This window comes from Callospermophilus lateralis, chromosome 14, assembly GCF_048772815.1.
Source record: "Callospermophilus lateralis isolate mCalLat2 chromosome 14, mCalLat2.hap1, whole genome shotgun sequence".
Lineage (NCBI taxonomy): Eukaryota > Metazoa > Chordata > Mammalia > Rodentia > Sciuridae > Callospermophilus > Callospermophilus lateralis.
The window spans coordinates 87,103,032-87,123,553 of record NC_135318.1 but is presented as its reverse complement, the minus strand read 5'-3'; positions in this window follow the sequence as shown (position 1 = coordinate 87,123,553).

The window sequence follows — 20,522 nt, the reverse complement described above, 5'->3', positions numbered from 1 at the left end:
ACAATTTTTCATTAAGCCTAAAGTCACTTGACCTTTGCTACACTCATACTAAATACACTTCTTTGTTGGGAGTTTAAAATATATTTCCATCAGCTAGATTACAAGTGCCTAGAACTCCCATTCTTGTTTATATAATAGTGGCTTCATCAGATTAAATGCTGTACTCCAGAATAAAATAAAATAGGAATAATTTACTCATAAGATTCTTACGTAAACCAATTTATTTACAAAATACTATCTTAAGAATAATAGTTTCATTGAGCTTCTATTGGAGCCAAAGTATCGTCAATTACTGAAGTAAAAGCAGTTACTTAAAAACTAAAAATGAGAGATAAGTCCAATTACATTTGAAGAGAGAGCAACAGCATGTGGTTTCTTGTTTGGTTCTGGATGTTGAGTAACAGGCTTATTTGCAGGTGGAAGGAACCCTTCAGGGAACTCACTTGTACTTTCAGAATGCGGGTGTAGAGGGCTGAATTCCAGCTCTTGGGGGAAGATTGTGACGAAAACCCCCTCCCTGCATAGACATTTCCCATTGGAACTGGAGTGGGTGGCAGGCCAGGTGGAAAATGATCTCGAGCTTCCCATACAAGATTTTTTTTAGAGTTGGAGGAAAAAAAAGGTTCTCTTCTCATGAACTGACTCCTTGGGTCAACTGGAAACAAGGCACCTCTGACTGGAGGGAAAGGTGCCAACACAGAGCCAGAGCCAGTTGCTTGGTTTTCAGCATGGAGGGTGGAATCAGGCACGTCAGAGTCCCTGAGATCGACTATGGTCTCCTTTCTACTGGATTGCCTTTGTAAAGACATTGGCCCATCCCATTTATCCAAAGGAGGCATATTAGGAATTCTGTATTCTGCTGGTCCCGATGGTCTACCACCATAAGAGTAAAACCGATCTTGTAGAGGAAGACATGGATCAGAAGAATATGGTTGGCCTGGTGGAGGGATGATCAGCCTGCTGGCCTGTTTCCCTGGAGGAGAGAGGGGCCCAGTCTGAGAAGGTGCTCTCTGAAAATCAGTGAACTTATGACAGCTGGATTCTCTTCCTTTACTGCTGGTCGCATGGTCTAGAAGATTCTCCAGGGTCCCTTGACCCTCTTCCTCCTCCCACTGAAGTGAAAGGTGAGAGTGTGAGTGGACCACTCTTTTCAAAATGAGGAGGTCTTTTTTCAGATGAAGGTTGACCTATTGGTGAGGGCCCATTTGGAGAAGGCTTTCTGCCCATTGCTGAGTTGGAAACATCCAGTGCATCATAGGGATTTTTTTCTACAAGTCCAAATCTAAGCTCCTTCTCAGTTAATTTTTGACTGCTGCGCACATTTTGTTTCTTGAAATAACTGAGGTTTCTTTCAGCAATCTGAGCTGCCAACTCACTAGCATGTGCTTCTTTCTCAGAGGAAATAATCTTCCCCAGACAGGAATGAATGGTTCTCTGCAATTCTTCTTCAAGATATTGGGCTCTCTTTCTGTAGGTCTCCAGCTCTTCCATTGTATGGCTCAACTTTTCTTCGACTTTGGAAACTTTCTCCTCTTGCTCCACCCGGGAGTATTCCTCCACTCTTAATTTCCTGTGCAGTTTCATCATAGTTTCTTGATAGCGTTCCATCATGACTTTAAAGTTCCTCTGTAGGGTCTCATTCTCACTTTGCAGCTGTGCATTTTCTGACTGCAAGGATGCCTGTTCAGTCTGCAGACTTTTAAGGTGCTCTATAAGGTCTTCCGTGGTTTTCTCCACTTTAGATGAGAAAGTACAGTTTTGATTTCTTCCTGCTGCCAAGATTTCAAAGGAGGCCTTTAGCTTAGCACCATAAACCAGGTTGCTCAAAGCTCCTTTGGACTCATCCTCCAAGTGAGCACCAATTTCTGGTTCACTCGTGCTTCCCAATTCCAGGTGACCACCATCCCTTTGGGCTCCCAGACTTGGAGAAGACCTATCCTTCATCTTCAGCAAGCATTCACTCAGAGACTCCATGTGATTTTCTGTGTCCCTTAGAACTTGTTCTCCAGCGACTTTAGAGTCCTCTAATGTGATTTTTGCTTTATATTGGACACCTCCTTGTTCCCTCTGTGCTTCAGCTTCTCCTTGTATTGTTGGTCTCTGCGTTTGCGGAGGTTGGGATCCTTCATTCAAAACCTCTTTGATTGCCAGGTTCAGTTCTTCCGGATTCACTTGAAAGAGTCTCCAGTTTGTTTTAGCTTCAGCTATTTGTGATCTGAGGGATTCAGCTTCACCTTGGAGGGACTGTATCCTTCTTGATAGATGCGCCATCGTTTCATCCTTTTGACCATGTTTAGCCTTCTGTGATTTGAGCTCTTCTTCAAGAAAGAGGATTTCAATGCCATGGCTGGATTCGGACCTATGCAGCTTTTCGTAGGTTGCCTCCAGTTGTTGTGCTTCCCTTGAACCCTTCTCAAACCTGCAGTCCTTTAAAGATGAGTCTAAGCCTTCATGTTCTTTTTCAACAAGGCTAACTTTCTCAAGAAGTCCACATTTTTTTTCAATAAGTCCAGCAAGATTTAGAGCCAGCTTTTTTTCTCTTCCCATGTAAAGCCTGCTACTAACCGACTGAAAACTTCTCCAGAAAAGTGAGAGAACAGCAAAAAATCCAAGAGCTGTACACATCACCAACTCCCAAGGAAAGCCATAAGAAAGATTGCCTGGCTTCATGTCTTCGGACAATGCTGCCACAACCCTGGGTACTTCTTCCAGAACCACCCACTAGTATGGCTGAGAGGCAGCCCTTGGCTACTCCATCGCGCCAAGACGGCTTTGGCTCTTGCCACCACAACCACAGCCTGCCCAGGCAGGCCAACACAGGCTGTGGACATTTAGGTGTTTGGTCAGGAACTCCAACCTGCACCAGGCAACGGAGCAGACCACTGTGATCGCCTTCAGGGGCTGAGCGTATGGCAGGTGGGTTGCGTATGGCGGTAGGAGCCATGATCAAGGGCTTCCAGGAGCCTTGATGTGCTCAACTGCCCATCAGGGGAGTGTTGTCCCCTTCCCTACCCAGTGCATCCTCAAGTTCCACAGGTTTAGGTCCTTCCCACTCCAGTCAGAGAGAATTCCTCTCCATGCCACCCACCCCTTGATTTGGTTTAGGCCGGGCCAAGGCGGTGCTTAGTAGGAAGATTCCATCCAGTCATAATAACATTCAGTTTGATGTCACTCAAATTCTAAAGCTGTCTAAACTGTTCCAACAGCTTTTATGGCCTATATTGGTCTTTGTGTCCCTTGCCTTTTGTTTTAGTGACTCAGTCCTTTCCCTGCCCTTGTGCTCTACCTATTTCCTTCCTTCCTTGCTTGCTTCCTCCCTTCCTGGTTTTTCTCCTTTTCTTCTTCCTTCTTTTCTACCTCCCTCCATCCCTCCAACTTTGCCTCCCTCCCTTCCAACTTTCCCTCTCCCTTCCCTCCATTTTCTTTTCTTGCAAGTGTTTTGGGTGAGAGTCCATGGCAGGCCAGCCCCAAGCTAGGCAAGGTCACTGTCACTGAGCTACAACATCCCCAGACCTGCTGCCACTTTCTATGCAAGGAATTTGAATTATCTCTAAAGAGAAACTGTCACATTAGTCTACTTTCAAAGCAATTTCAGAAGAGTTGCTAACATGGGCACAAGTCAGTTCTGAGAAGTCATGTTTGAAAAGCACGGCACAGCTAATGTTCCAAATAAGAAGGAGTTGAAAACTTTGGTTGGTTTTCATGTCAGCATTTCTAGATTAGTATTTGTTGAAAATTTTTCAAGCTCTTCTTTCAGTTGTTTTTTTTTTTTTGGTCTTTTCATGGGCTTGAAAACATCTAAGGAAGCTGGCTGGTCCATATAAATATATAGCCATAAGAAGGATGGATATGACTCTCTTAAATGGATGTAACTCCTGAACATTAATTATATTGTTGATGTTAAGACAAAGAGTTCATGGCTTGATGTAGAAAAATGAAATCCCAACAAATTGTTTTCTCCCAAGTTAACACTTGACTAGTTGATGAGTCACATATGAGGTTCGAAGGAGGAGATGCACAAGTAATCACTGGTTTTGTAAGCATGCAAGTTCCAAGCCCATAGGCCACCATGCATGATTAGACCTGTTGTTATTTACACTTACATGGCCAGAGCTGTATCACTGTCTAAAAGTTGCCAAATGAAGGTAGCTCGTTTTCCTCTCTAGTACCTGTATCGAATGACCAGCTCTCAAGTGGACTTCCCTGAGCCTTTTCAGTATCTGAACATGCGAGTCCAAAACACTTTATTCCTACTCCTAAGAAGGATACTCACTGTAACACTGTTTTTCTGACCATTAAATGGAAAATAATATGACCTTGGAGTGCAAAGAACAGGACTCTGTGAAGATGTACTGCCTGTTGGTGCATGACACTTTTTTAGGTTTTACGGGCCATGTGGAGGAATCAGCCCAAACACCTTGAAATAGCACTCAATTCATTGTTTACTTAAGGACACATGTGGCTTAGGGAGAACTTCTTTCCTCTGAAAGTGTTTCTTCAAACGAGACGAGAGTCAAAAAGAAGGTATTGAGAACACTAAGTAAAATGGCTGTGCTTTGTGGAATTGGCAGGATTCATCAATACATGTAATAATGTTTGTCACTGCCTTTGGACCTAACACGTATCAGTGTAGATGAACAGAGGCACAGTAAGAAAGATAGCTGGCATAAAACACCAAGGGGAAGGGGCTGAGCTGCCTTACTAGGTTTCCTTTTTTCACTCTGGTGGCACTTTCTGTTGTCTGTATGAACAGAGTTTCCAAGTACTTTCCCACTTAGCCGGCCTCTCTGTTATTCATACAATTGAACTACCAGGGAGAGATGGATCAGTTTACCACCTGTGAGGCCTTTTCTTCCACAATTTCTGCCCATTGCATGCTTTTGTTTTTTTTTCAACTCTTCCTACAAGCCCCCCTAATCCTGATCTCTCCTTAGTCCTTATGATTTCTTTAAGTGTCCCCTTCATGGAGTCATGTGTACAGATATTATACCTGGTTCTATATAACTCTACTTAATTCTTTCTCACCTCTGTGCTCCTTTTACCAAGTCACTCCTCAACACTTACTGTAACCCTTTGAATTTTTTGTCCATTGTCATTTAAAAAAACTCTTTAAAAATTGAACCATTTCGCATGCAGATACAGTCTTCTTGATCTGCTATTAATCCCCCACTACTGACATTGTAAGTTATTGAAATGTACACTTCCAGACCGTTTTCAGATTTTTGATTTCTGTATATCTATCTGTCTATCAATTTACAAATATAACATGGTATTCTGAAAGTATCGTTCTGCTTTTGGAGCTCTACATTGTGTTTCTCAGAAGCAGTCTCTTACACAGAGATGAATCCATGTTACCTAGATTGAGTTCAAACCGGTATGTGCACTGTGATTCCCATTACATTGTCCTACCTACTAATGGACAGTTAAGTTATATCCAGACCTCACCCCCTCCCCCATGAAGTAAAACCCCTGTGGAGAGACATGTAGATGCCTTTATGAACATATTGATAATTTTTCATGACAGTGTTTTCCAAAAACCAGTTAGTAAAATCAATTTATTCCTTTGCAGCCTGAAATTAACTTTGTTCCAGTTTATTGGTATTAGAACCGCAGTATATCAGCAACTATTCACTAATAGTAGTTCAGGCCGAAGTCATTCTAGATAACAATCGGTGCGGGATCCTCCGTGTATTTTACACAGCCCAGGGCAGGGGACATCCATCCACTCCTTTAGAGCAACTGATGTTTTATGCTGGCAATTTAGGTTTATTTAAAGAACTGATTTGAAAACAGGTGAGACACACTGATTAGATTTATTATGTATGTTGGCTTTGTTTTTCTAGGCTTGAATTTTTCACATTTCAATTAATTGTAGGTCAAGTATCAGGCAGATTCTTCCCTGGGCTTCAAATGTGATAAAGCTGCTTCTTATTTTTAAGAAGGCCGTTGCAATCCTGCATTTATTTTACACCTCAGTGCATGTTTGACACAGAAGCACACACACCCACACACACATACACACATCAACAAACACACAAACACATAATGAGAGCACATTTAACACTCAAATAAAGCTTTAACTACTAATTCATAACTAGGGTACTTTTTAATAAGTGTTGTTTCTTGGTCTCTAATGGGGAAACATTGTTGAATGTGAGTTCTCTGGTTTGTTGTAGGGCAGTGAATGTTCACTTGTTGGCAATGATATAGAAATGGGGAGTAAGCGTTTAAAAGTTTTTATAGCAGGTAGGCAGAGTCAGAGTGTGGAATTGAAGAATAAGAAATTGGGGAATTTCCTCTTTGTTTCTTCATTTCAATCTCCTAATAATTCATACATATTTTCCAAAAGTCTCTCAGAAATCAAGGACTAGGTCAATCCACATATCAGTGAACCATAGCAGAATGCAATTCTGAATTTCATATAAACAGTCATAAAATCAAAAAGACAGGTGCTGGGGTTTTGGCTCAGCACTAGAGTGCTGGCTTTGCACTTTCAAAGGTCCTGAGTTGGATCCCCAACACCATATGTGAAAGGAATGAATGAACCAATGCATGAGTGTATGATGAATGAATGAAAGGTATAAGGAGGAGGAGGAAGAGGAGGAGGAGGAGGAGAAATAGAAGAAGATGATGAGTAATTTGACAGAAGGGAAAAAGGGTAGCAGAGTGAGTTTAAAGTGTGGTTTCCAATTCCCAAACTTTAAATTACAGCAGATGGTATAGAGAGAGAAGATGTGAGGGCAGGAGAGGGGGGGATAGTAGAGGATAGAAAAGGTAGCAGAATACAACAGTTACTAATATGGCGTGTTGTAAAAATGTGGATGTGTAAACAATGTTATTGTGCAATGTGTATATGGGGTAAAAATGGGAGTTCATAACTCACTTGAATCTAATGTAGGAAATGTGATATCTCAAGAGCTATGTAATATTTTATGCAACCAATATAAAAAAGAGGTCCTCATTTTTCTTTGTAGTTGAGATCCCCTGTTTCCATGACATGTTTCGTTGTGTTCTCTCCTTTGGTCCTCCCATGCTCTAGTTATTCTGATATGGAAAAACATGCTGATATGCCCAACCAGTCTGTAAATCAGTGACAATTTTTCATTAAGCCTAAAGTCACTTGACCTTTGCTACACTCATACTAAATACACTTCTTTGTTGGGAGTTTAAAATATATTTCCATCAGCTAGATTACAAGTGCCTAGAACTCCCATTCTTGTTTATATAATAGTGGCTTCATCAGATTAAATGCTGTACTCTGGAATAAAATAAAATAGGAATAATTTACTCATAAGATTCTTACGTAAACCAATTTATTTACAGAATACTATCTTAAGAATAATAGTTTCATTGAGCTTCTATTGGAGCCAAAGTATCGTCAATTACTGAAGTAAAAGCAGTTACTTAAAAACTAAAAATGAGAGATAAGTCCAATTACATTTGAAGAGAGAGCAACAGCATGTGGTTTCTTGTTTGGTTCTGGATGTTGAGTAACAGGCTTATTTGCAGGTGGAAGGAACCCTTCAGGGAACTCACTTGTACTTTCAGAATGCGGGTGTAGAGGGCTGAATTCCAGCTCTTGGGGGAAGATTGTGACGAAAACCCCCTCCCTGCATAGACATTTCCCATTGGAACTGGAGTGGGTGGCAGGCCAGGTGGAAAATGATCTCGAGCTTCCCATACAAGATTTTTTTTAGAGTTGGAGGAAAAAAAAGGTTCTCTTCTCATGAACTGACTCCTTGGGTCAACTGGAAACAAGGCACCTCTGACTGGAGGGAAAGGTGCCAACACAGAGCCAGAGCCAGTTGCTTGGTTTTCAGCATGGAGGGTGGAATCAGGCACGTCAGAGTCCCTGAGATCGACTATGGTCTCCTTTCTACTGGATTGCCTTTGTAAAGACATTGGCCCATCCCATTTATCCAAAGGAGGCATATTAGGAATTCTGTATTCTGCTGGTCCCGATGGTCTACCACCATAAGAGTAAAACCGATCTTGTAGAGGAAGACATGGATCAGAAGAATATGGTTGGCCTGGTGGAGGGATGATCAGCCTGCTGGCCTGTTTCCCTGGAGGAGAGAGGGGCCCAGTCTGAGAAGGTGCTCTCTGAAAATCAGTGAACTTATGACAGCTGGATTCTCTTCCTTTACTGCTGGTCGCATGGTCTAGAAGATTCTCCAGGGTCCCTTGACCCTCTTCCTCCTCCCACTGAAGTGAAAGGTGAGAGTGTGAGTGGACCACTCTTTTCAAAATGAGGAGGTCTTTTTTCAGATGAAGGTTGACCTATTGGTGAGGGCCCATTTGGAGAAGGCTTTCTGCCCATTGCTGAGTTGGAAACATCCAGTGCATCATAGGGATTTTTTTCTACAAGTCCAAATCTAAGCTCCTTCTCAGTTAATTTTTGACTGCTGCGCACATTTTGTTTCTTGAAATAACTGAGGTTTCTTTCAGCAATCTGAGCTGCCAACTCACTAGCATGTGCTTCTTTCTCAGAGGAAATAATCTTCCCCAGACAGGAATGAATGGTTCTCTGCAATTCTTCTTCAAGATATTGGGCTCTCTTTCTGTAGGTCTCCAGCTCTTCCATTGTATGGCTCAACTTTTCTTCGACTTTGGAAACTTTCTCCTCTTGCTCCACCCGGGAGTATTCCTCCACTCTTAATTTCCTGTGCAGTTTCATCATATTTTCTTGATAGCGTTCCATCATGACTTTAAAGTTCTTCTGTAGGGTCTCATTCTCACTTTGCAGCTGTGCATTTTCTGACTGCAAGGATGCCTGTTCAGTCTGCAGACTTTTAAGGTGCTCTATAAGGTCTTCCGTGGTTTTCTCCACTTTAGATGAGAAAGTACAGTTTTGATTTCTTCCTGCTGCCAAGATTTCAAAGGAGGCCTTTAGCTTAGCACCATAAACCAGGTTGCTCAAAGCTCCTTTGGACTCATCCTCCAAGTGAGCACCAATTTCTGGTTCACTCGTGCTTCCCAATTCCAGGTGACCACCATCCCTTTGGGCTCCCAGACTTGGAGAAGACCTATCCTTCATCTTCAGCAAGCATTCACTCAGAGACTCCATGTGATTTTCTGTGTCCCTTAGAACTTGTTCTCCAGCGACTTTAGAGTCCTCTAATGTGATTTTTGCTTTATATTGGACACCTCCTTGTTCCCTCTGTGCTTCAGGTTCTCCTTGTATTGTTGGTCTCTGCGTTTGCGGAGGTTGGGATCCTTCATTCAAAACCTCTTTGATTGCCAGGTTCAGTTCTTCCTGATTCACTTGAAAGAGTCTCCAGTTTGTTTTAGCTTCAGCTATTTGTGATCTGAGGGATTCAGCTTCACCTTGGAGGGACTGTATCCTTCTTGATAGATGCGCCATCGTTTCATCCTTTTGACCATGTTTAGCCTTCTGTGATTTGAGCTCTTCTTCAAGAAAGAGGATTTCAATGCCATGGCTGGATTCGGACCTATGCAGCTTTTCGTAGGTTGCCTCCAGTTGTTGTGCTTCCCTTGAACCCTTCTCAAACCTGCAGTCCTTTAAAGATGAGTCTAAGCCTTCATGTTCTTTTTCAACAAGGCTAACTTTCTCAAGAAGTCCACATTTTTTTTCAATAAGTCCAGCAAGATTTAGAGCCAGCTTTTTTTCTCTTCCCATGTAAAGCCTGCTACTAACCGACTGAAAACTTCTCCAGAAAAGTGAGAGAACAGCAAAAAATCCAAGAGCTGTACACATCACCAACTCCCAAGGAAAGCCATAAGAAAGATTGCCTGGCTTCATGTCTTCGGACAATGCTGCCACAACCCTGGGTACTTCTTCCAGAACCACCCACTAGTATGGCTGAGAGGCAGCCCTTGGCTACTCCATCGCGCCAAGACGGCTTTGGCTCTTGCCACCACAACCACAGCCTGCCCAGGCAGGCCAACACAGGCTGTGGACATTTAGGTGTTTGGTCAGGAACTCCAACCTGCACCAGGCAACGGAGCAGACCACTGTGATCGCCTTCAGGGGCTGAGCGTATGGCAGGTGGGTTGCGTATGGCGGTAGGAGCCATGATCAAGGGCTTCCAGGAGCCTTGATGTGCTCAACTGCCCATCAGGGGAGTGTTGTCCCCTTCCCTACCCAGTGCATCCTCAAGTTCCACAGGTTTAGGTCCTTCCCACTCCAGTCAGAGAGAATTCCTCTCCATGCCACCCACCCCTTGATTTGGTTTAGGCCGGGCCAAGGCGGTGCTTAGTAGGAAGATTCCATCCAGTCATAATAACATTCAGTTTGATGTCACTCAAATTCTAAAGCTGTCTAAACTGTTCCAACAGCTTTTATGGCCTATATTGGTCTTTGTGTCCCTTGCCTTTTGTTTTAGTGACTCAGTCCTTTCCCTGCCCTTGTGCTCTACCTATTTCCTTCCTTCCTTGCTTGCTTCCTCCCTTCCTGGTTTTTCTCCTTTTCTTCTTCCTTCTTTTCTACCTCCCTCCATCCCTCCAACTTTGCCTCCCTCCCTTCCAACTTTCCCTCTCCCTTCCCTCCATTTTCTTTTCTTGCAAGTGTTTTGGGTGAAAGTCCATGGCAGGCCAGCCCCAAGCTAGGCAAGGTCACTGTCACTGAGCTACAACATCCCCAGACCTGCTGCCACTTTCTATGCAAGGAATTTGAATTATCTCTAAAGAGAAACTGTCACATTAGTCTACTTTCAAAGCAATTTCAGAAGAGTTGCTAACATGGGCACAAGTCAGTTCTGAGAAGTCATGTTTGAAAAGCACGGCACAGCTAATGTTCCAAATAAGAAGGAGTTGAAAACTTTGGTTGGTTTTCATGTCAGCATTTCTAGATTAGTATTTGTTGAAAATTTTTCAAGCTCTTCTTTCAGTTGTTTTTTTTTTTTTTTTTGGTCTTTTCATGGGCTTGAAAACATCTAAGGAAGCTGGCTGGTCCATATAAATATATAGCCATAAGAAGGATGGATATGACTCTCTGAAATGGATGTAACTCCTGAACATTAATTATATTGTTGATGTTAAGACAAAGAGTTCATGGCTTGATGTAGAAAAATGAAATCCCAACAAATTGTTTTCTCCCAATTTAACACTTGACTAGTTGATGAGTCACATATGAGGTTCGAAGGAGAAGATGCACAAGTAATCACTGGTTTTGTAAGCATGCAAGTTCCAAGCCCATAGGCCACCATGCATGATTAGACCTGTTGTTATTTACACTTACATGGCCAGAGCTGTATCACTGTCTAAAAGTTGCCAAATGAAGGTAGCTCGTTTTCCTCTCTAGCACCTGTATCGAATGACCAGCTCTCAAGTGGACTTCCCTGAGCCTTTTCAGTATCTGAACATGCGAGTCCAAAACACTTTATTCCTACTCCTAAGAAGGATACTCACTGTAACACTGTTTTTCTGACCATTAAATGGAAAATAATATGACCTTGGAGTGCAAAGAACAGGACTCTGTGAAGATGTACTGCCTGTTGGTGCATGACACTTTTTTAGGTTTTACGGGCCATGTGGAGGAATCAGCCCAAACACCTTGAAATAGCACTCAATTCATTGTTTACTTAAGGACACATGTGGCTTAGGGAGAACTTCTTTCCTCTGAAAGTGTTTCTTCAAACGAGACGAGAGTCAAAAAGAAGGTATTGAGAACACTAAGTAAAATGGCTGTGCTTTGTGGAATTGGCAGGATTCATCAATACATGTAATAATGTTTGTCACTGCCTTTGGACCTAACACGTATCAGTGTAGATGAACAGAGGCACAGTAAGAAAGATAGCTGGCATAAAACACCAAGGGGAAGGGGCTGAGCTGCCTTACTAGGTTTCCTTTTTTCACTCTGGTGGCACTTTCTGTTGTCTGTATGAACAGAGTTTCCAAGTACTTTCCCACTTAGCCGGCCTCTCTGTTATTCATACAATTGAACTACCAGGGAGAGATGGATCAGTTTACCACCTGTGAGGCCTTTTCTTCCACAATTTCTGCCCATTGCATGCTTTTGTTTTTTTTTCAACTCTTCCTACAAGCCCCCCTAATCCTGATCTCTCCTTAGTCCTTATGATTTCTTTAAGTGTCCCCTTCATGGAGTCATGTGTACAGATATTATACCTGGTTCTATATAACTCTACTTAATTCTTTCTCACCTCTGTGCTCCTTTTACCAAGTCACTCCTCAACACTTACTGTAACCCTTTGAATTTTTTGTCCATTGTCATTAAAAAAAACTCTTTAAAAATTGAACCATTTCGCATGCAGATACAGTCTTCTTGATCTGCTATTAATCCCCCACTACTGACATTGTAAGTTATTGAAATGTACACTTCCAGACCGTTTTCAGATTTTTGATTTCTGTATATCTATCTGTCTATCAATTTACAAATATAACATGGTATTCTGAAAGTATCGTTCTGCTTTTGGAGCTCTACATTGTGTTTCTCAGAAGCAGTCTCTTACACAGAGATGAATCCATGTTACCTAGATTGAGTTCAAACCGGTATGTGCACTGTGATTCCCATTACATTGTCCTACCTACTAATGGACAGTTAAGTTATATCCAGACCTCACCCCCTCCCCCATGAAGTAAAACCCCTGTGGAGAGACATGTAGATGCCTTTATGAACATATTGATAATTTTTCATGACAGTGTTTTCCAAAAACCAGTTAGTAAAATCAATTTATTCCTTTGCAGCCTGAAATTAACTTTGTTCCAGTTTATTGGTATTAGAACCGCAGTATATCAGCAACTATTCACTAATAGTAGTTCAGGCCGAAGTCATTCTAGATAACAATCGGTGCGGGATCCTCCGTGTATTTTACACAGCCCAGGGCAGGGGACATCCATCCACTCCTTTAGAGCAACTGATGTTTTATGCTGGCAATTTAGGTTTATTTAAAGAACTGATTTGAAAACAGGTGAGACACACTGATTAGATTTATTATGTATGTTGGCTTTGTTTTTCTAGGCTTGAATTTTTCACATTTCAATTAATTGTAGGTCAAGTATCAGGCAGATTCTTCCCTGGGCTTCAAATGTGATAAAGCTGCTTCTTATTTTTAAGAAGGCCGTTGCAATCCTGCATTTATTTTACACCTCAGTGCATGTTTGACACAGAAGCACACACACCCACACACACATACACACATCAACAAACACACAAACACATAATGAGAGCACATTTAACACTCAAATAAAGCTTTAACTACTAATTCATAACTAGGGTACTTTTTAATAAGTGTTGTTTCTTGGTCTCTAATGGGGAAACATTGTTGAATGTGAGTTCTCTGGTTTGTTGTAGGGCAGTGAATGTTCACTTGTTGGCAATGATATAGAAATGGGGAGTAAGCGTTTAAAAGTTTTTATAGCAGGTAGGCAGAGTCAGAGTGTGGAATTTAAGAATAAGAAATTGGGGAATTTCCTCTTTGTTTCTTCATTTCAATCTCCTAATAATTCATACATATTTTCCAAAAGTCTCTCAGAAATCAAGGACTAGGTCAATCCACATATCAGTGAACCATAGCAGAATGCAATTCTGAATTTCATATAAACAGTCATAAAATCAAAAAGACAGGTGCTGGGGTTTTGGCTCAGCACTAGAGTGCTGGCTTTGCACTTTCAAAGGTCCTGAGTTGGATCCCCAACACCATATGTGAAAGGAATGAATGAACCAATGCATGAGTGTATGATGAATGAATGAAAGGTATAAGGAGGAGGAGGAAGAGGAGGAGGAGGAGGAGGAGAAATAGAAGAAGATGATGAGTAATTTGACAGAAGGGAAAAAGGGTAGCAGAGTGAGTTTAAAGTGTGGTTTCCAATTCCCAAACTTTAAATTACAGCAGATGGTATAGAGAGAGAAGATGTGAGGGCAGGAGAGGGGGGGATAGTAGAGGATAGAAAAGGTAGCAGAATACAACAGTTACTAATATGGCATGTTGTAAAAATGTGGATGTGTAAACAATGTTATTGTGCAATGTGTATATGGGGTAAAAATGGGAGTTCATAACTCACTTGAATCTAATGTAGGAAATGTGATATCTCAAGAGCTATGTAATATTTTATGCAACCAATATAAAAAAGAGGTCCTCATTTTTCTTTGTAGTTGAGATCCCCTGTTTCCATGACATGTTTCGTTGTGTTCTCTCCTTTGGTCCTCCCATGCTCTAGTTATTCTGATATGGAAAAACATGCTGATATGCCCAACCAGTCTGTAAATCAGTGACAATTTTTCATTAAGCCTAAAGTCACTTGACCTTTGCTACACTCATACTAAATACACTTCTTTGTTGGGAGTTTAAAATATATTTCCATCAGCTAGATTACAAGTGCCTAGAACTCCCATTCTTGTTTATATAATAGTGGCTTCATCAGATTAAATGCTGTACTCTGGAATAAAATAAAATAGGAATAATTTACTCATAAGATTCTTACGTAAACCAATTTATTTACAGAATACTATCTTAAGAATAATAGTTTCATTGAGCTTCTATTGGAGCCAAAGTATCGTCAATTACTGAAGTAAAAGCAGTTACTTAAAAACTAAAAATGAGAGATAAGTCCAATTACATTTGAAGAGAGAGCAACAGCATGTGGTTTCTTGTTTGGTTCTGGATGTTGAGTAACAGGCTTATTTGCAGGTGGAAGGAACCCTTCAGGGAACTCACTTGTACTTTCAGAATGCGGGTGTAGAGGGCTGAATTCCAGCTCTTGGGGGAAGATTGTGACGAAAACCCCCTCCCTGCATAGACATTTCCCATTGGAACTGGAGTGGGTGGCAGGCCAGGTGGAAAATGATCTCGAGCTTCCCATACAAGATTTTTTTTAGAGTTGGAGGAAAAAAAAGGTTCTCTTCTCATGAACTGACTCCTTGGGTCAACTGGAAACAAGGCACCTCTGACTGGAGGGAAAGGTGCCAACACAGAGCCAGAGCCAGTTGCTTGGTTTTCAGCATGGAGGGTGGAATCAGGCACGTCAGAGTCCCTGAGATCGACTATGGTCTCCTTTCTACTGGATTGCCTTTGTAAAGACATTGGCCCATCCCATTTATCCAAAGGAGGCATATTAGGAATTCTGTATTCTGCTGGTCCCGATGGTCTACCACCATAAGAGTAAAACCGATCTTGTAGAGGAAGACATGGATCAGAAGAATATGGTTGGCCTGGTGGAGGGATGATCAGCCTGCTGGCCTGTTTCCCTGGAGGAGAGAGGGGCCCAGTCTGAGAAGGTGCTCTCTGAAAATCAGTGAACTTATGACAGCTGGATTCTCTTCCTTTACTGCTGGTCGCATGGTCTAGAAGATTCTCCAGGGTCCCTTGACCCTCTTCCTCCTCCCACTGAAGTGAAAGGTGAGAGTGTGAGTGGACCACTCTTTTCAAAATGAGGAGGTCTTTTTTCAGATGAAGGTTGACCTATTGGTGAGGGCCCATTTGGAGAAGGCTTTCTGCCCATTGCTGAGTTGGAAACATCCAGTGCATCATAGGGATTTTTTTCTACAAGTCCAAATCTAAGCTCCTTCTCAGTTAATTTTTGACTGCTGCGCACATTTTGTTTCTTGAAATAACTGAGGTTTCTTTCAGCAATCTGAGCTGCCAACTCACTAGCATGTGCTTCTTTCTCAGAGGAAATAATCTTCCCCAGACAGGAATGAATGGTTCTCTGCAATTCTTCTTCAAGATATTGGGCTCTCTTTCTGTAGGTCTCCAGCTCTTCCATTGTATGGCTCAACTTTTCTTCGACTTTGGAAACTTTCTCCTCTTGCTCCACCCGGGAGTATTCCTCCACTCTTAATTTCCTGTGCAGTTTCATCATATTTTCTTGATAGCGTTCCATCATGACTTTAAAGTTCTTCTGTAGGGTCTCATTCTCACTTTGCAGCTGTGCATTTTCTGACTGCAAGGATGCCTGTTCAGTCTGCAGACTTTTAAGGTGCTCTATAAGGTCTTCCGTGGTTTTCTCCACTTTAGATGAGAAAGTACAGTTTTGATTTCTTCCTGCTGCCAAGATTTCAAAGGAGGCCTTTAGCTTAGCACCATAAACCAGGTTGCTCAAAGCTCCTTTGGACTCATCCTCCAAGTGAGCACCAATTTCTGGTTCACTCGTGCTTCCCAATTCCAGGTGACCACCATCCCTTTGGGCTCCCAGACTTGGAGAAGACCTATCCTTCATCTTCAGCAAGCATTCACTCAGAGACTCCATGTGATTTTCTGTGTCCCTTAGAACTTGTTCTCCAGCGACTTTAGAGTCCTCTAATGTGATTTTTGCTTTATATTGGACACCTCCTTGTTCCCTCTGTGCTTCAGGTTCTCCTTGTATTGTTGGTCTCTGCGTTTGCGGAGGTTGGGATCCTTCATTCAAAACCTCTTTGATTGCCAGGTTCAGTTCTTCCTGATTCACTTGAAAGAGTCTCCAGTTTGTTTTAGCTTCAGCTATTTGTGATCTGAGGGATTCAGCTTCACCTTGGAGGGACTGTATCCTTCTTGATAGATGCGCCATCGTTTCATCCTTTTGACCATGTTTAGCCTTCTGTGATTTGAGCTCTTCTTCAAGAAAGAGGATTTCAATGCCATGGCTGGATTCGGACCTATGCAGCTTTTCGTAGGTTGCCTCCAGTTGTTGTGCTTCCCTTGAACCCTTCTCAAACCTGCAGTCCTTTAAAGATGAGTCTAAGCCTTCATGTTCTTTTTCAACAAGGCTAACTTTCTCAAGAAGTCCACATTTTTTTTCAATAAGTCCAGCAAGATTTAGAGCCAGCTTTTTTTCTCTTCCCATGTAAAGCCTGCTACTAACCGACTGAAAACTTCTCCAGAAAAGTGAGAGAACAGCAAAAAATCCAAGAGCTGTACACATCACCAACTCCCAAGGAAAGCCATAAGAAAGATTGCCTGGCTTCATGTCTTCGGACAATGCTGCCACAACCCTGGGTACTTCTTCCAGAACCACCCACTAGTATGGCTGAGAGGCAGCCCTTGGCTACTCCATCGCGCCAAGACGGCTTTGGCTCTTGCCACCACAACCACAGCCTGCCCAGGCAGGCCAACACAGGCTGTGGACATTTAGGTGTTTGGTCAGGAACTCCAACCTGCACCAGGCAACGGAGCAGACCACTGTGATCGCCTTCAGGGGCTGAGCGTATGGCAGGTGGGTTGCGTATGGCGGTAGGAGCCATGATCAAGGGCTTCCAGGAGCCTTGATGTGCTCAACTGCCCATCAGGGGAGTGTTGTCCCCTTCCCTACCCAGTGCATCCTCAAGTTCCACAGGTTTAGGTCCTTCCCACTCCAGTCAGAGAGAATTCCTCTCCATGCCACCCACCCCTTGATTTGGTTTAGGCCGGGCCAAGGCGGTGCTTAGTAGGAAGATTCCATCCAGTCATAATAACATTCAGTTTGATGTCACTCAAATTCTAAAGCTGTCTAAACTGTTCCAACAGCTTTTATGGCCTATATTGGTCTTTGTGTCCCTTGCCTTTTGTTTTAGTGACTCAGTCCTTTCCCTGCCCTTGTGCTCTACCTATTTCCTTCCTTCCTTGCTTGCTTCCTCCCTTCCTGGTTTTTCTCCTTTTCTTCTTCCTTCTTTTCTACCTCCCTCCATCCCTCCAACTTTGCCTCCCTCCCTTCCAACTTTCCCTCTCCCTTCCCTCCATTTTCTTTTCTTGCAAGTGTTTTGGGTGAAAGTCCATGGCAGGCCAGCCCCAAGCTAGGCAAGGTCACTGTCACTGAGCTACAACATCCCCAGACCTGCTGCCACTTTCTATGCAAGGAATTTGAATTATCTCTAAAGAGAAACTGTCACATTAGTCTACTTTCAAAGCAATTTCAGAAGAGTTGCTAACATGGGCACAAGTCAGTTCTGAGAAGTCATGTTTGAAAAGCACGGCACAGCTAATGTTCCAAATAAGAAGGAGTTGAAAACTTTGGTTGGTTTTCATGTCAGCATTTCTAGATTAGTATTTGTTGAAAATTTTTCAAGCTCTTCTTTCAGTTGTTTTTTTTTTTTTTTGGTCTTTTCATGGGCTTGAAAACATCTAAGGAAGCTGGCTGGTCCATATAAATATATAGCCATAAGAAGGATGGATATGACTCTCTGAAATGGATGTAACTCCTGAACATTAATTATATTGTTGATGTTAAGACAAAGAGTTCATGGCTTGATGTAGAAAAATGAAATCCCAACAAATTGTTTTCTCCCAATTTAACACTTGACTAGTTGATGAGTCACATATGAGGTTCGAAGGAGAAGATGCACAAGTAATCACTGGTTTTGTAAGCATGCAAGTTCCAAGCCCATAGGCCACCATGCATGATTAGACCTGTTGTTATTTACACTTACATGGCCAGAGCTGTATCACTGTCTAAAAGTTGCCAAATGAAGGTAGCTCGTTTTCCTCTCTAGCACCTGTATCGAATGACCAGCTCTCAAGTGGACTTCCCTGAGCCTTTTCAGTATCTGAACATGCGAGTCCAAAACACTTTATTCCTACTCCTAAGAAGGATACTCACTGTAACACTGTTTTTCTGACCATTAAATGGAAAATAATATGACCTTGGAGTGCAAAGAACAGGACTCTGTGAAGATGTACTGCCTGTTGGTGCATGACACTTTTTTAGGTTTTACGGGCCATGTGGAGGAATCAGCCCAAACACCTTGAAATAGCACTCAATTCATTGTTTACTTAAGGACACATGTGGCTTAGGGAGAACTTCTTTCCTCTGAAAGTGTTTCTTCAAACGAGACGAGAGTCAAAAAGAAGGTATTGAGAACACTAAGTAAAATGGCTGTGCTTTGTGGAATTGGCAGGATTCATCAATACATGTAATAATGTTTGTCACTGCCTTTGGACCTAACACGTATCAGTGTAGATGAACAGAGGCACAGTAAGAAAGATAGCTGGCATAAAACACCAAGGGGAAGGGGCTGAGCTGCCTTACTAGGTTTCCTTTTTTCACTCTGGTGGCACTTTCTGTTGTCTGTATGAACAGAGTTTCCAAGTACTTTCCCACTTAGCCGGCCTCTCTGTTATTCATACAATTGAACTACCAGGGAGAGATGGATCAGTTTACCACCTGTGAGGCCTTTTCTTCCACAATTTCTGCCCATTGCATGCTTTTGTTTTTTTTTCAACTCTTCCTACAAGCCCCCCTAATCCTGATCTCTCCTTAGTCCTTATGATTTCTTTAAGTGTCCCCTTCATGGAGTCATGTGTACAGATATTATACCTGGTTCTATATAACTCTACTTAATTCTTTCTCACCTCTGTGCTCCTTTTACCAAGTCACTCCTCAACACTTACTGTAACCCTTTGAATTTTTTGTCCATTGTCATTTAAAAAAACTCTTTAAAAATTGAACCATTTCGCATGCAGATACAGTCTTCTTGATCTGCTATTAATCCCCCACTACTGACATTGTAAGTTATTGAAATGTACACTTCCAGACCGTTTTCAGATTTTTGATTTCTGTATATCTATCTGTCTATCAATTTACAAATATAACATGGTATTCTGAAAGTATCGTTCTGCTTTTGGAGCTCTACATTGTGTTTCTCAGAAGCAGTCTCTTACACAGAGATGAATCCATGTTACCTAGATTGAGTTCAAACCGGTATGTGCACTGTGATTCCCATTACATTGTCCTACCTACTAATGGACAGTTAAGTTATATCCAGACCTCACCCCCTCCCCCATGAAGTAAAACCCCTGTGGAGAGACATGTAGATGCCTTTATGAACATATTGATAATTTTTCATGACAGTGTTTTCCAAAAACCAGTTAGTAAAATCAATTTATTCCTTTGCAGCCTGAAATTAACTTTGTTCCAGTTTATTGGTATTAGAACCGCAGTATATCAGCAACTATTCACTAATAGTAGTTCAGGCCGAAGTCATTCTAGATAACAATCGGTGCGGGATCCTCCGTGTATTTTACACAGCCCAGGGCAGGGGACATCCATCCACTCCTTTAGAGCAACTGATGTTTTATGCTGGCAATTTAGGTTTATTTAAAGAACTGATTTGAAAACAGGTGAGACACACTGATTAGATTTATTGTGTATGTTGGCTTTGTTTTTCTAGGCTTGAATTTTTCACATTTCAATTAATTGTAGGTCAAGTATCAGGCAGATTCTTTCCTGGGCTTCAAATGTGATAAAGCTGCTTCTTATTTTTAAGAAGGCCGTTGCAATCCTGCATTTATTTTACACCTCAGTGCATGTTTGACACAGAAGCACACACACCCACACACACATACACACATCAACAAACACACAAACACATAATGAGAGCACATTTAACACTCAAATAAAGCTTTAACTACTAATTCATAACTAGGGTACTTTTTAATAAGTGTTGTTTCTTGGTCTCTAATGGGGAAACATTGTTGAATGTGAGTTCTCTGGTTTGTTGTAGGGCAGTGAATGTTCACTTGTTGGCAATGATATAGAAATGGGGAGTAAGTGTTTAAAAGTTTTTATAGCAGGTAGGCAGAGTCAGAGTGTGGAATTGAAGAATAGGAAATTGGGGAATTTCCTCTTTGTTTCTTCATTTCAATCTCCTAATA